Source organism: Camellia sinensis, chromosome 7, assembly GCF_055761805.1.
Source record: "Camellia sinensis isolate YWXY chromosome 7, ASM5576180v1, whole genome shotgun sequence".
Classification (NCBI taxonomy): Eukaryota; Viridiplantae; Streptophyta; class Magnoliopsida; order Ericales; family Theaceae; genus Camellia; species Camellia sinensis.
Window position 1 is genome coordinate 38,125,358 of NC_138967.1, and position 13,564 is coordinate 38,138,921.

The window sequence follows — 13,564 nt, forward strand, 5'->3', positions numbered from 1 at the left end:
CATCAGTGTTTTGGTTGTACAGTGTTAGTGATTGTTGAATGATGATTGAATCACAAATTAATTTAATTATTGATCATAGAATGATAAAAATGATTAATTGACCATCCTGCATATTTATCTCTTTACATTGACAAAAATGATAAATTTATCACTATATTAATATTAAAATTTCATCACAGCAACAACCACATATCAAATAAAATCAGTGATAAATTTATCACTACATTAATATCAAAATTTTAACATAGCAACCGTCCACAACGTATTGAATAAATTAGCTTTCAGTGATAAATTTATCACTAAAATTATAACTAAAAATATATAATGGTGTAAATATATACACAACAATCTCCAACAAACACACAACAATCTCCACATTGTGATTGACAAATAATTGGAGAAAAAATCACACAAACAATCTCCACATTCATTCAGAACAATATATAAACTTAGGCCTCGTTTAGGAAGCGACCAGTTTAGCCAAAAAGTCAAAAAGTTACTAAAAAATCCAAAAAACCAACAACCCATACCAAAAAGTCAAAGATTCTCTTTTCTCTCTACTTTTTGCACATCTTTTCATAAAAAGTCAAAAAGTCATCCCAAACATGCTAGTTTTTTTTAACTCATATTTTAGCCAAATAGCCAAAAAGTTACTAAATTAGCTTGTTCCCAAACAAGGCCTAATGTTGAATATAGCAAATCAATGATGGCGACAGCGGCAGAGGACGGTGATGGTTGAGGCAAGCGGCGTTGAAGGTGATAGAGAATGATGGTGGTTAAAGTAAGCGGCGTTGAAGGCAACAGAGGAGGGTGTGTGCCGACTGTAGAAATCATTAGAGAGAGAGAGAGAGAGAGAGAACAACGAACAGGGGGAAAAACAGAGCAGGGGTAAAACAGAAAAAACAAAAGAGCCTCAGGACTGATTGGTGCATAAAATCAAACTTTAGGACTAAAACAGGAATAGCTCCTCAAAGCAGGACCGACCAGTAAAAAAGCCAATAATAAATACACTAAGATGGACCATGGCTCAAAACTTTATGGATTACAATAATAATTTTGGGCTCATACCAATCAATTTGTCTGAATCACTTTCAACCTGTTTTTAATAAACCAAACAAAATATAGTCAATCACAACCTAATTATGAAAATTTCTTACAATTTAGACTAAGAAATTTTATTTAAAATTTAAACACAAGTGCTTCATTACATATCTATGAAATAAAAAGGAAAATGTTTTTCAAATTTTTTTCAGGTTGGTAATACACAATAATTCATCAACTATTTTCATTTGTGATATAAATGATAATTTCTCGGTGTCTTGGATTGTGAGATTCGGCCAGTTCTCCTTTGAAATGAGTAAAAGTCTCACCGGTGTCATCTAAAACAATTGATCGAGTGGGAGAGTGTTGAGTAGGTGGTGATGGAGCGATTGACAAAGGTGATGATGGTGGACTTGCCTGATCTTGGTGAGTGTCAATGCCTGTGGCAGTGACAGTGTCTTCATGTTTGAGAATGTACTTCCTCCACAAAACTTTGAGATCCAAGTGCATCAAGAAACTCTTGTGCTCATAAGCTAACATAGCCATAAATATAATGAGAGCAAAAGAAGCAGCAACTCCAACTATGACAAATAGTCCCTTAAAACTATTAACACTCAGGTTACTGGAAGACATCGTATTGCTAGAGTCTGGACAACTGTCACTCAACAACCATTTTTTTTCAATTTTTAACATGTTACCTTCTTCAATCACATGCAAGATTGCTGTTGATACATCACGTACTAAAGGGGAACCTTTACGAAACGCCTGGTAAAATAAAAATCAGTCAGGGTATTATGAGAAAGTTGGGTGAGAAGAAACATAAATACAAATATAAATATATATATGCACGTGATGAGACCGAGGTCTTAAATAGATGAATTAGTATAACATCAAGAGTAACGAGCGAAATATACAAAAATGATTGGGAGCTCTAATAAAGGAGCTCTAATGAGCTCTGATGGGAGTGGACCCCATTGCGATGTGATGTTTTGGCCTTGTGATTTTTTTTTCTTTGCCACATTTTTAGAGCTCAATTAGAGCTTCAAAATTAGAGGGATGTATCATTGCTTCGAAATATATTAGTTGATGCAATTGTAAGTTTTTTATAATCATTTATGACAATTTTTTGATATTTGGTAATCATTTAATGCATTTCAAAAAATGCCATTTGTTGTAATATTGGATGAAATGAGTATCAATTTTTTTTTTATATTCTGGTACTGATACGTTCAATATATTAATTGTAATAAAAATAATGTGTATTGACCATTTTCTATTGGTTTGTAGCCGGTTTCCGATTGATTAGATGATTTTAAAAAATTTACGATCGTGACACCTAATTTCTAATAGGTATCGTATTGATATGTCTCCTGATACAACTATTTAAAATCGTGATAGTAATTAAATCATCCAAATAGATTATAAATCAGTTATATCGATTGTGAGTCAAGGACTTAAATAATGGTATCGAGAGATCAATAACCCGATATGTATTGGCCAATACAATATGTATTACTCAATTTGTATTAGGCAGCTGCGCAAATTTAAACCCATGAGAGAGAGAGAGAGAGAGAGAGAGAGAGAGAGAGAGAGAGAGAATATACAAAGCCAAAGCCGCCAGTCTTGTAGGTTGGTGGAACCATGGTATAATTTGAGCAGTGTCTTCCAATAAAGGGTTTCAAGTAAGGAATTTCATCGAAAGCAGCAACTATACTCTTATTCGAGAAAGCGGCATTCAAGTCTCCGTACACAGTATGATAGCCTTTAAGTTGAGACTCGCTGAATTCCATTCCTTTCAAGATATCACCAACAAATGAGGCATTTGGGTAACCAACTGGATGCCCTTTCTTTATAAGCTGTTGCACATCAGTAATAGATGGTTCAAGTCGATGAACAGTCAACATTGAGCTTAAGCTAGCCGTGTAACTTTGAGTTAGAATTAAGACCACGAAACACCATATGATCACCACAAACCTCGCCAAGTTGCTTACTACTTTCTCCTCTGTAATAAATGTTATTCAGGTAATTAGGATAACAAAGAAGAAAAAAAACAAATAAACAAACTTAGAAAGTGTTCTCACTCGTGGGTTGTGATGCTTTGGGTACATCACAGAATTTCGATTATACTAAGATTGTGTTTAAATTTTAAATTTAAGTATTTTTAATACTCTTCTATACTTCATTGTGTGAGAGCAGTCTTTTTTAGAACTTTTTTGTTTTGTTTTGTTTTCGAACAAGAAATAAAGGAAGCTTCTTGGAGGTGTCATTGCTTCCACAAGTCTTGGCTCTGGAGAAATAGATTGCCAGTCAGATTTAACCCAATCCATATGAAGGGACCTCGCATTGGGGCACTAGTGGGTGCCAATTACCTCACCACAACAGGTTTCCCAAGCTATTATGCGCCAGTCAAATTTAATCGAATCGAAAGGAAGGGACCCCCTACGGGGGCATTAGCGAGTGTCAATTACCTTGCTACAACAAGCTTTCTAAGCTATTATGCGACAGGAGTACAATGCATCTGCAGATGCACCCCCCGAGTGTCGATCCTAGGACCTCCTGCTTGGTGAGGGGTCGGCTTTCCACTAGGCCACCACTCTCGGTGGTTTTTTAGAATCGTTGAGAGTAGTCTTTTTGTTTAGCAAGTGTTTGATCTACCATCTAGTGTGTTCTTTTTTTTTTCTTTGGGCCATTAGCTTTGCATTTGATTGGTTTTGTTTCATGTTTCAACCTAGTTGAGATATGACCTTTTAAGCTTGGATGCTTTGTTATGTTTCTTAGTTGAGATTTATTGTACTGCGTTTCAACGTAGTTAGAAACATACCCTAAATGTTATGTTTTGTCTTGCTTTCATGGACAATGCATGACCATATGGAATTGGTTGCTCCATGTTTTAACTCCTGTTGGATAAATATTCCATAAATTCTAGACAACTAAGCCTTGTTTTGGGTGTTGACTTCTTTCCAAACAAGTTCTAATTTGTAGTTATGGTGAGCCAAGCTGTTGCTATAATTTTTCTAGTTGTTCTATGGCTTCATGCTCTTTATACAATGATTCATTAGTACTATGTAAATGCAGTAAAGAGGAGGAAGAGAGAGAATTACTGTGAGAGAAAACCATGGTTGAGAAAGAAAACCAGATACTTGTGCTGACTTGTTGTAGAGGATTCCCATTAAAATCTTCATTAATTTGATGTTCAAGGATCCAAACCAGAAACCCAATGAACACAAAGAAACAAGCACTTGTCACCCATAGATCCCAAGTCAATGGCTTCAAAAAAACCCATGCACTGTTGTAATTCTTGTTGTCTTTGAAAGGAACGATCATCATCACTCCAGATTCAGTGTATGGAATTGTGAAGTCAACAGCATGAGACCGGTTTTCTCTAATAGTAATATCTCCAACCACAGCATCAAAATTCTATTCAAAAAAAAAAAAAAAACAAACAAACGAAAAAAAAAGCGGATTCTTCTTAGAATGATGTGAAAGTGTCATATTTATAAATTATAATCATAATAATAAATTTATTTTAGTAATTTTATTTTCACTTTTCTACTAAGATAAAAGAGGTAAAGTGCAAATAAAATTACTAGACAAGGATGTTATTATCCTAATAAATTAATAAGTTGTCTCACATATTTCCCACATGATCTGATTTTATTTAAATCTCTAACAAAATCCTAATAGAATGTGCTAAGTTTAAATTTTTAACAAAATCCTAATAAAGTTTTTATTTTTGCTGAAAAAAATGTGCTGAGTGTAATAAGGTAATACCTTAGACTCAATTGATAGTTTAAGAATTAAATAAATAATTTGACAATAATTTAACAATAAAAAGTGTAATAAATCCTTTCTCACCACCTCAAACATACACTACAACAAATAAGAGTTTTATAGACCAAATGTTTTGGTTTCTAAAAGTGAACATTTTGTTGTAAAAGACATTTAGAGACCAATTTCTATCGTCATGAGGATAGTCGCTAAAACATCGTCCCGAAAAGTCCAAAACAAGGCTTTTAGTGACAAAATTTTGAAAATGTCACTAATAAATAGACTTTTAGAGACAAAATAATTTGGTCTAAAAATGGTTTATTTTTTGAGACAAAAAATTTAGTCCCAAAAGGATAAAAATCTATCACTAATGTCTAATTTTTGTTGCTAAAAATAAAATAACGGCACTTTTCGTAACAAAAATATTTGGTCCTTAAAAAATAATTTTATCCCTAAATTTTGGTCTCTAAAATTTTTTGTAGTGATATTAATAAAATATTCTAATGATATATATATGACACAAAAATTGAAGCTTTTTATTAAAAATAAATAATAGTTTATAGAATTCGATCATAATTGAGAGGGTAATTTGTAAGCAAATTGGGCCGAGCTAGGAAAGTCTTCTTTGGAAGTTGGACTGCGTAATGGGCCGAGATAAGGGCTGGTGTAGCTCGGTCTTAGGCCAAGAAGACATCTCATATTATGGATTTGGGCCGAACTATGAGCTGAGGTGTTTGGACTTCGCAAGTTGGACCTCGTCCTTGTTAGTTCGGTCGGAGACTGCTGCAGTTAGCTCAGTCTAAACAGACAAAATCGAGGTATCAGTGGGGGTAGAACCGAGCTAAAGGATAGCTCTACAGGGCGTCATCTCAGAGTCAAGACTGATAGTGGTGCTTAAAGTATCACCGAGCCGAAATAACCTGGTTGACCGCAATGTCAGCCGAGGTAAAGATGTCAGCCGAGGTAAAGGAAGTAACATCAATGGCGAGGGCCGAGCTGTGTATAGCTTGGTAGGCTGGCATTCGATAGATTAGTTTTCGATCACACAGTCCGAATGGTAGGGGACCGAGATAAGGCAGTTCGGTCAGAAATGTATAACCGAGGTAAATGGTTCAGTCATCTCACTTGGCTTGCAGTGATGAGACTCCTAGTAGGACTCTGCTAAGGAGAGTTAGAGTTCTACTGGGATTGTACAAACCATCTCAGTTGGTTAGTAGTGAGTAGGAGTATGACTCCTAAGAGGACTTTGCTAAGGAGAGTAGAGTCCTACTAGGATTGTGCAAAACCATCTCACTTGGTTGGTAGTGAGTAGGGCGTGTGATTCCTAGGAGGACTCTCATAGGGAGAGTTGGAATCCTACTAGGATTGTGCTAAACTAAAGTCTATAAAAGCTCATGACTAGACCTATGGACAAGTATCCTAATTCTTATCCCAGAATACACAGAGCTTATTGTCTATTGTCTAGTTGTTGACTTAGGCATCGGAGGGGTTTCCGGCACACACCCGCTGGTTAGCTCACGTTTGTGTTTTCAGGTGGCAAAGCAACGTTGTTTGGAGGAGTGCAAACTTGATCAAAATGATCATACGAGAAGAATTATTTCGTACTCGTACAATAATTCAACACAATCCACTCATTTGATAAGAACCCACACATTTAATAAATCACATCTCATGTGAAAAAGTTGCATTCAAGAATTGTGTGCACGTAATAGGATGGATAAAAATTGCAAAAAAAAAAAAAAAAAAAAAAAAAAAATTGAAATAGTTTATAGAGTAAATTATGAAAATGATTCCTATAATTTACACGATGTGTCAATTTAGTTTTTATTATTTTAATTTATTCAATTTTACCTCTTAATTTAACGAATTATGTCATAGTAGTCTAATAAATAACGACTGTTAAGTTTGGTGGACTGAAAGTTATTACGTGCTCAAATGATGTGTCAATTTGGTCCCTGTAATTTACACGATATGTCAATTTGATTCATGTTGTTTTGATTTACTCGATTTTGACAGGGATCAAATTGACACATCATGTAATCTATAGGGACCAAATTGATACATCGTTAGACTTTTCGTCCACCAAGCTTAACAGTCGTTATTTAATGGACTAAAATGCATAATCTATTAAATTAAGGGGGTAAAATCGAGCAAATTAAAATAATAAAAATCAAATTAATACATCATGTAAATTATAAAAATTATTTGCGTAATTTACCCTAATTTATAAATTATGGTGGGAAAGGGAGTTTAATTAACCTACCCCATGGGAAAGCTCGCGCAGCAATGCATCATAAGCCCCCTTGTCAAAGGGAAAGAAGTCGTAGAGAACCGAATACGGCAGCGCCTCCATTACAGCTTTGAAAACGTCTATGCAGTACCCAGAGAAACTCGGCTTGTTAGTGATTAAATCCCTCTCGACCCTCACAAAATCACTCTGAAAATGCCTCTCTAAAACTCCCACTCTCAGCACCTTTCCATTTGTTGGCACATTCCGTCCGTTCGGAAAATGTGTAGTTTCACCTTTTCAACAAAAAAAAAAAAATCTGTAAAAATGCAGAATTTTTTCAATAAGGTGATGCTATAATGACTTATTTATTTCTATATTTTTTTTTGTCAGTTTAGTTGTTGCCATTGAATTGGAGATGCACATCAATGGTGAGACTATTACACTAATATTGTGTTAGACTAATAAAATAATAGTGAGACTATTACACCAAATGTGTGAAAGAGTAATCAAAATGAAGAAGGAAAAAACAAAAATTAACAATTTATTGGAATGGGCTTTTTTCAATACATAGAATCCAATTATGGCAATTGTTAGCTTCCCTCGTACTTATTTCAATAATTCAGACCATTCATATTATATGATTTATTAGTAGATCATTAATGCAATTTTTATTTTTATTTTTAAACACAAATGTGATCTGACTTCCAAGCATGTGACAACTAATGTTTGATCAATTTAATTTTAAATATGAATAATAATTTATATGGCAAGACTTAAATATGAACCATCATTCCAACTTGATCCTTAAATGGATAGAAGGTAAATTATCAGTTAGTCCTACCTAGTGGACTTAAATACTTATAAATTTTGTCTAAGTTTTTAAGACATCCTAAAATATTAATTTGACCCCAGCACACTTTAAGATAATTAATAAGTGAAAAGATATGTAAATAAATTAGGTGAATAAGAACGGCCTATAATGGAATAGAGGAAGCCTTGTCCTATTTTATTAAGAAAAAATAAAAATGGAAGTTGTGTGGAAGAGTATCAAAAGAAAATGATTATTGTACATAATTAAAATAGAAAAAAAAAAAAATTATAATATGTGATTGAGATTTATAATATCTGATATGGTCTGCTCAGCTGTGTGATGATCTGGATCGGTTGCTGTTTTGGTCGCTGGTTTGTTTCGAGTTTTGCCTTGCTGGGTGCTTCATTGGGTCGAATGCCAATGTGTTAGGGGGTTGGTTTTTTTGTGTCATTGGTAGGATAGTCTACGGGTTGAATGCACATGGGGGAGCATCTTTTATTTTTCTTTTTGTTGGTTCCTCACCAACAGGCGCTTGGAGCTTCGTGTTAGCTCTAAGCTACTCTTTATTGATGTTTCTAATCATACTGTGTATGTTTCATCAATAAAGATTTATTTGCCGATCAAAAAAAAGTTTAAAATAAATTTAAATCACAGGCTACATTATCTGTCTGTGTTTTAATTTCTATATATATAGCATTGTTATAATAATAATAAAAAAAAAATGAAAGTAGCATAGGAATAGTTGCTAAAATGGGAAAAATTCATATGTTAGTATAGTATATCACCTGGCCACGTAATTGCTTTAAGGTTGGTCCGAGATGTCGTATTCACTGCATCAAATTTTAATTCTCGTACAATTCCTTGTTTCGGCGTCCAAAATCCTATCCCTTTTGGCACATTTCCGATCACATTTACAATCTCAAAAGCAGACAATTGTATTTGCCCATCGACAAAGCTGAAATCTCCACTGAGTCCTCTAAATCTAGGAGCGCTTGAAAGAGCTTGGCGAAGATCAATACCATTTTGAGACACTCCAACACTTTCAAAGTCGGTGGTTGAATTTTTTGCAATGTTCGAAATGCTAAAATTTAGCGCGCCAACTTTCTCAACCGCCATTGCCAGGGCTGTGGTCGCATCGTATGCCCATAACCCAAAAACATTTAGATCACTACTAGTTTTCTCTTGGTGTGATTTGTTTTTCCACCTAGTAGTAAAATCTTCAAGTTCTTTACTTTTTGGAACATGTGGTTTTACACCAATCACCCCTTGCATTGAGTTGATGATGATTGAAGGGTCGAAAAAATTCAAGGAATTGGTTATGCCATCAGTTATGATCCATACATACCCTTCACTCATCATCCCGATGTCATTTGCTTTGGTAAATAAGCGAGTGCTAAGAGAGCGAGTCATGTGTACTATGAAAACCCGGGTTTGCATAGTCATGAGCTTGTAAAGCTCTGCAACAATTTCTTCATCACTGGCCATAGGACGAATTGTACTTTTGTACAGAACACGAATTTTGTTTTCTTGAAATGTGTCGGTCAAAAATGGAATCAACCCTTCTCCATACTCATTTTCTGTGTAAATGGGTACAACTTCTTTCCATCCGAAAGCTTGAACTATAGCAGTTATGGGTTGTACATACTTGAGATGAGTCATTTAGAGTAGCTCGGAAAAAATATGGACTCCGAAGATAAGAAAGGGAAGGACTTGTTGCAAAGAATGAAATAATGGGGACATGAGCTTCTTCTCCAAGATGAATTAGAAAATTTGCTTGCATGGATGTCAATGGCCCAATGATGGCTTTCACTTGTTCAGTTTTCAGTAGTTCCATAGCTGCATTTTACATGTACAAGAATGAAATGATATTATTAAAATTAACTCTATATTCCCTTTGTTTAGAGACATTTCTCTAAATTTTGAAGTTGTAACTTGGGGTGCTTAGAAAGGAGAGATTTGAGGTTCAACACTCCATGACTAATTTAACAATTAACTTTTGTCAATTTAATAATAATAATTTTAATAATTTAAGGTTGACATTCTCCCTAGTTGGAATTCCAACTCGAAAGTTTGTGGCTCGAGAGTGGTTCGACACCAAAACGACGTTGTTTTGGTGTCCTCATTTTTTTTTTTTTTTGCCTTTCTTCGCGTTTTTCTGAAGATGAAGAAGAAAAAGAGGAAGAAGAAGAAGAAGAAGGAGCTGAGTCTGCTACGTTGCTGGGTTCATCAACATTTTTTTTTTTTTTTTTTTTTCCAGATTTTGAACATCATCATCTAATCATCTTCATCAAATCCAGATCTACTGGAAAGGGGATCACCGACATCAACATCTTCATCAACAATTTTTTTTTTTTTTTTTCCTTCATCTTCAATCCAGATCAACATCATCAACATCTTCAGCAACAATTTATTTATTTATTTTTTCCTTCATCAACCCAACAGATTTTGAATATCATCATCTTCATCATCTTCAACATCATCATCATCTTCATCAAATCCAGATCTACTGGAAAGGGGGCATCACTGACTGCCATCACTGCCATCATCGGCGATCACTGACCGCCCCCTTCTCTCTTCCTCTTCTCTTCGCTCTCTCTCGCCTCCTCTCTTCCTCTTTTTTTCTTCTTCTCCTCTCTTCCTCTTTTCTCCTCTCTCTCTCTTTTCTGTCTCTCTATTCGAAAAGCAAGAAAAGGAGAAGAAAAAAAAAAAAAAAATCGAAGCCCAATTCGGGCCACCGAATTTCGAGCTACGGATCATTTTTCTTTGTCATATTCACCACGGAATTTATTTTATGATTTTCATTATTCATCTTATAAGATTATTTAAAAAGATTATTTATTTGAAAAATAATAAATAAATAAATAAAATTAAATTAATTGAACAACAATAGTCATATGATTAAATTGCATTTGTCTTAAAAATAGTCAATCTATTTTCAAAATCATGCCTTTCATTTTTTAAAAATAAAAATAATTCAATGATGAAATTACAATTATTCAATCAACATAGTTTGCAAAATGGAAGACAAAGATTCACAGAGAGTTAACTATACCCTCCAGTTGAAGGGATAGGTTCTCTACAATAATATTTCTTGATAATCTTACAATACTAGTTTAAGTAGGTAATTGCAAAATTATTGCAAGACAGTAGTATAGAGAATCCTACTCCCCAGTTGAATTAGAAACATGAAAGAATTCTTCCCTATAATTTATTTTGAATTTGCCAAGAAAGAAGACACGTGGCATTATTAAGTTTTCTGCATGGGATGATGGACCAAGCCTTGTTCACAAAAACAATTCTTAAAAGGTCTATGCACTCACAAGAAGAATATAAAATAATAATAATAATAATAATAATAAAATTGTCTTCTTAGATAATTTTCTGTTTTTATTTTTTCTTGGATTTACAAAAATGTTGTATTCAGAGAGGACATCAACGCTTTATAAATCATTTTATTTAGGGAAAATTATATCAGTAGTTTTTGTATTTTATCTCTTACGTTATTTTAGTTCTTATATTTTTAATTGGTTCAATTTTGACCTTTAATTTTAAATTTTGCTTCAGTTTGGTCTAATTAATAATATTGTTAATGTTTTTCAAAAAAAATATTACTAAATTGGCTGAGGTTAACTAACTGAGTAAAGTAAGTCTATAATTCTATTCTTAAAATATGACACGTGACATTTATGTACATATTTTTTAAAAAATATTAAGAATTGTAATAAATTAGATTAAATTGAAATAAAATCATAAATTTAAAATTAAAATTAAGTTAATTAAGAATATAAAGACTAAAATAACAGGAGGAATAAAGTACAAAGACTGCCGCTAAAATTTTCCCTTTTATTTATTACATCCCAATATGCCAAACAAGCCTTGTATATATCGTTTAGATATTTCTGAAGAATGTGGGTTACCTATTGTCTTGTTCTGAAAATTTTCTTCTACGTCGCTCTCTTGAAGCCCAGCTGACTATAGGCAGATTCCCTCCAGTTCACACGCTTTTTGGTTATGTGAGCGCATTACGAATTTTATTTTGATAATCTGAATTATTTATTATCAAGTATTTATTGTGTTTTATCCACACAAAAAATGATTTGGTTGATCCGATAACTTGTTCAATTTATCACGTTTTTAGCAAAAAAAAAAAAAAATAGACAACAACTGTATTTTTAAAAATAAATTATACATTTTTTTGATAATAAGCATAATAAATTGAATAAGTTATAACTATCGGATTGACTTAATTTTTTTATGAATAAAATACACGAAGTATCTAATAAAATAAATGGCAAAAATTATCGAAACGGGATGCATAATAGACCTCACGAACCCAAATGACACCCTCAAATCTAGATTTTGGACTGTGAGGGATTCTCATGACCTTGATTTCTTTGGTCAAAAAATTAAATGTATAAAAAAAATTACTCAAATAAAGCGATCTTGACTTTCAATTAGATGGATTTAAAAATAAATTTTTTTACTCAAATTAAAATAAAACCATTTAAAATGGAAAAAAAAAAGAAAAAGAAAAAAAAGAGTGACGGAAAGCTACCAAAAAGATAACAATATCATATAAAGCCGCTTATTTTAGCCATTTATCAACTAACTAATCATAAATGCATGAACTAATTGAAAAGAAAAAACTGAATGAACTATAACTTGTATTTTATTTTTTACTTGCATAAATTCAATATCTAAACATAGTTTAAATAGAGATGATTCAATTATTAAGTCACTTCACTTATCACCTAAGGCTTCTAAAAATAAATTTAAAAATTATTGTCAATGAAGGCTCTATTTTTTGAAAAACCTCATTTTGTTGTTAACCAAAGATTTCAAAGAATCTTGGTTAGCTACTAGGATTAAGAACACTTAATTATTGATTATACATGTATAACTATATATACAAATTATATTTGAGAGAGAGAGAGAGACCTGCTGCAGCTGCACCAACAACATTATCCTTGGAATCTCTGACGTGGAGGTCCAATCTAGTTTTGTAATGAGCATGAGATAAATAGAAGTCTGTGAGGGCCATGTTGATACCCTTCAAACCCATCTCACCAACCCAATTGTTCATGTCGAGAACCACTCCCACCTTTACTTGGACTTTTGTTGTGCTTGTTGTGCTCTGTGCCATGGCCATTCCTCTTAAGGAAATTATTGTAATAACTATAAAGAAAAAGAAGAGAGAGAAAACAAGTTGTATGGTTTTTCCCATCATCTTATAACCCTCACACAACTTAAGAAACTACTCCAAACTAAATCATATATTTATACCCCGTGATATATCGGGGGCAAAAGTCAAAAAAAAAAAAAAAGATATAGAGAAATTGTAGAAGTTCATATTGTATGTACCTCTAAGTTATATTATTTTCTTTTTTAATAATGATTATTTTTTTTCTTTAGTTATAATCTTATTTTAATTATGACTTATGAGATTTTTGGTTATGTCATTTTTTTTTCTTTGGTTATAAGGTGCATACGTACCATATCTTTCAAAAAAATATATGATTTTACATATTATTAGAAAAATATTTTGTTGACACAATTTTCTCTCTCAAACCCTCTCAATGATGTGACAAGTAAAATTTCAAAAGTTGATTTACACTCCAACTGGTATAGGACTTGCATTATGTCTTGCTACCTCATTCGAAGGGATTTGTGAGCAAGGAAATTGTGTAAATGTAACACTACATATGTTATTATTA

At 33.1% G+C, this 13,564-nt stretch overlaps 1 pseudogene across 1 annotated transcript; it reads right to left on the reverse strand.

Moving 5' to 3' along the window:
* Positions 1–1,128: 1,128 nt before the first annotated feature.
* Positions 1,129–13,083, reverse strand: LOC114267859 (glutamate receptor 2.8-like; annotated as a pseudogene). The gene is made up of 6 exons (XR_014335217.1): positions 12,789–13,083; positions 8,636–9,686; positions 7,073–7,332; positions 4,143–4,458; positions 2,646–3,043; positions 1,129–1,806 (listed from the first exon to the last, which is right to left on the reverse strand). The product of XR_014335217.1 is annotated as a glutamate receptor 2.8-like (transcript).
* Between the last annotated feature and the right edge of the window lie 481 nt (positions 13,084–13,564).